Source organism: Rutidosis leptorrhynchoides, chromosome 7 (assembly GCF_046630445.1).
Source record: "Rutidosis leptorrhynchoides isolate AG116_Rl617_1_P2 chromosome 7, CSIRO_AGI_Rlap_v1, whole genome shotgun sequence".
Lineage (NCBI taxonomy): Eukaryota > Viridiplantae > Streptophyta > Magnoliopsida > Asterales > Asteraceae > Rutidosis > Rutidosis leptorrhynchoides.
In genome coordinates, this window is record NC_092339.1 from 181,159,849 (window position 1) to 181,164,143 (window position 4,295).

Here is a 4,295-nt window from a genome sequence, read left to right on the forward strand (position 1 = left end):
ATCATTAAAAGGAAGTAAAGTCTTCCGAAAAAGACACGCGCTTCTTGATTTAGGTCAAGAAGTTGTCGTCCAGACCAGCTGTAGGTTGACAAAAAATCTAGAAAAGTCATCACTAAAATCAGCAGGAAATCCACGGACCTCAGCATTAAACAGGGTCGCCAAGTGGTCAGATTTATCCTAACCATGAGAAGGATTTATCTCGTAAAATGGGGGGCACCATGAAAATTAGCTGGATAAGACTAATGAATCAAATCCCCGGAAAGGTTAATCTCCTTAAAAGATCAAAAATCAGCTTTTAAGACTGATATTACTCAATCCTTGAGATTGACCTTAAAGATTAAGAATTCAAACTCATGGAATTCAATGATATCTAAACTCGAGCTTGAACGAGAAAATATTTTGATCAAAATTACAAACCGATTTGTTTTCTAAAAAACCATTTTCAATGCGTTCATTACCATTGAACGTAAAATCCTAGGAATTCACCGGGAATTCATTAGGTCACCTGAACCAAATCGGGTGTCAACCGTAAGAACGGTGGTTGCATAGCATGGTCAAAGACAGGACCTTGTGCCAGACCGACAAATTAAAAGTGTGAGCTTTACTATTGCTCCTACAAAGGATAGTAATTGCGTCCGACACGTTATATACCATAATTAAAAGCATGTCAGGGGACATTGCCTTAACAGTTGCTTGTTCAACGCTTTCCTTTACAACCGGACGGTAGTTTACCGAAAGGTAATATACGGAGCAAGTATACTGGACGTGTTGCTTTCCTAATACAAGGTTAGCAAGTGGGTGACACACAACCGCAAGTTTTGAACTAAAATTTTCAAATCTGAAACCCACCAAACCCACAAAAATAATTTGCAAACACCGGTGAAGGGTTATTCCGGAAAACTTATCTAGGGTAAAAGCTAGATTTAATTTTCAAAAGATCAAATGTTTTCATAAAGATCCAATTTCCTTAAAGGATCTAAATTTTATAGTCATGTGGGACTGTAAACCATATCGTTACTACCATTGTTTATACCGCCGTAAAGAAATCACTGATGTACAAAGTGTGAAGAATAAAGAAGTGATTCTAGTATTTCAAGACTATATTGCTTGAGGACAAGCAACGCTCAAGTGTGGAAATATTTGATAATGCTAAAAAAGAACATATATTTCATAGCATTATTCCTCAAGAAAGACAAGCTTTTAGTTACAATTGTTCTATTTACAAGTGATATTCGTTTAAATAATAAAAGGTGAAGACAAAAGACAGATTCGATGAATTGAAGACGCAAAGGTCCAAAAAGCTCAAAAGCACAAAATACAATCAAAGAGGTTCCAATTATTGATAAGAAACGTCTCGAAATTACAAGAGTACAAGATTCAAAACGCAAAGTACAAAATATAAAATTGTACGCAAGGACGTTCGAAAATCTGAAACCGGGACATGAGTCAACTCTCAACGCTCGACGCAATGGACTAAAAATTACGAGTCAACTATGTACATAAATATAATATAATATATAATTAATTCTTAAAATTAATATATATATTATAATATATTTATAAATCGTCGGCAAGAAAGAAGCCAAAGGAGGGTGAGCTGTATTTTCAAACTCCGCGACTCGCGGAGTTTGAAGGCAAAAATTGCCGCGAGTCGCGGAGTACCCCTGAACTCAATTCCCTATAAAGCCAAACGAATTCTGATCATTTTGATCATATAAAAAAAATTCAATCTCTCTCTATATATGTATACGTAAATATATTTATATTTATATTTTAATTTTAATTTTAATTATAATTCTAATAATAAGGGTATGTTAGCGAATGTTGTAAGGTTGTAAGTCGAAATTCTGTCCGTGTAACGCTACGCTATTTTTAATCATTGTAAGTTATGTTCAACCTTTTTACATTAATGTCTCGTAGCTAAGTTATTATTATGCTTATTTAATCCGAAGTAATCATGATGTTGGGCTAATTACTAAAATTGGGTAATTGAGCTTTGTACCATAATTGGGGTTTGGACAAAAGAACGACACTTGTGGAAATTAGACTATGGGCTATTAATGGGCTTTATATTTGTTTAACTAAATGATAGTTTGTAAATGTTAATATAAAGATTTACAATTGGGCGTCCCTATAAATTACCATATACACTCGATCGGACACGATGGGCGGGGTATTTATATGTACAAATAATCGTTCATTTAACCGGACACGGGAATGGATTAATAGCCACTAGAATTATTAAAACAGGGGTGAAATTATGTACAAGGACACTTGGCATAATTGATAACAAAGTATTAAAACCTTGGGTTACACTCAGTCGACATTCTGGTGTAATTATTAAACAAAGTAATAAAACCATGTTACAGTTTAAGTCCCCAATTAGTTGAAATATTTAACTTCGGGTATAAGGATAATTTGACGAGGACACTCGTACTTTATATTTATGACTGATGGACTATTATGGACAAAAACCAGACGGACATATTAAATAATCCAGGACAAAGGACAATTAACCCATGGGCATAAAACTAAAATCAACACGTCAAACATCATGGTTACGGAAGTTTAAATAAGCATAATTCTTTTATTTCATATTTAATTTCCTTTATTTTATATTTAATTGCACTTCTAATTATCGCATTTTTATTGTTATTGTATTTAATTGCACTTTTAATTATCGTACTTTTTAATTATCGCAAGTTTATTTTATCGCACTTTTATTATTCGCAATTTCATTATCGTTATTTACTTTACACTTTAAATTAAGTCTTGTATTTATTTATTATTTTACATTTGGTTTTAACTGCGACTAAAGTTTTAAAATCGACAAACCGGTCATTAAACGGTAAAAACTCCCCTTTATAATAATAATATTACTTATATATATTTGTATTTTTATAAAAGTAAACTAATATAGCGTTAAGCTTTGTTTAAAGATTTTCCCTGTGGAACGAACCGGACTTACTAAAAACTACACTACTGTACGATTAGGTACACTACCTATAAGTGTTGTAGCAAGGTTTAAGTATATCCATTCTATAAATAAATAAATATCTTGTGTAAAATTGTATCGTATTTAATAGTATTTCCTGCTAAAATATAAAGCTATTTTATATACACCTCGCATAACATCATCTGACGTCACATTTTAATTATGAAATTACCCCCAAAATCTTTTTGATTATTTTCAAAATTTAAATTGTTGTCCAATTGATCTGGCCCATACACGTGTCCCAATCTTATCCCTTCATTATCAATATACTTGACTATAAAATGCCCGTTCCCTTTTCCTTTTCCGAAAACTGACTATAAAATGCCCGTTCCCTTGTTAAGTGCAAGGTCAGTGATCACTCATCTTTCTCTTCTGTTTAAATTTTTATTTTTCATAGTACCATGGCCGAATCCAACAGCACTTCTTCCTAAAGAGACAATCGCGATGTGAGTACTATTCCGTTAAGTATTACCGAAGCCGAAATAGATAGACTATGTATAGAATATAGGAATCTTAGATTGCTGAATCCTATGGTTCCTTCTCCTAGTGATAGAGCAAACAATCCTGCCAAAAAGATGATTACATTGTATAAGCTTCAACTTACTATAGGTAACCTTCGTATTCCTCCCACTTTTTCCTTCAATAACGTCTATCTCATTATGGGATTGGCCTTAGCCAAATTCATCCACTTGGGTTACAAAAAATTGTGCTTTTTGAATTGTACTGTAACGCTGTTAATAAAATTCCCAGTATAAATGTTTCTCACGAGTTATTTAGAACTCGTCTGGTGAGCAAATGCTGGTATTCCTTTGATTGTAAAGCTAATAAAGTTTTCACTGGAACAAACGAGACCTCTTTAAAAAGATGGAAAGAACCCTTCTTTTTTGTCAACGAAAGGGTTATCCAGGATAATTGGGCAAATATTCGGAAATGGAGGAAAACCAAAATAGGAGTAAGTAAATCAATCATATTGTCTGATGATGAAAGAACAATTGTTGAAGAGAGGAAGTCATTGAAACTTCCACAACGTTCATGTGCTGATAACGAAGCTATTTTAGTCCGTTGTGGGATGAGTGACAGCTGGCGTCCTGGATTTGCACCAGTGCTACACTTGAAAGGCCATGGTAGGCATTTTATAAATATGCTATACTTGTATTATGTCATTGTAAAATGTATTCTTATATGCTTTGTATTCAATGTGTTCATCTTCTGCAGAAGAAGAAATGCAGGTCTTTAAAGTGTTTAAGAAGGCCAATTTGGATTCCCTTTCTGTTATTGATCGGCCAAAAACTGCTGCAGA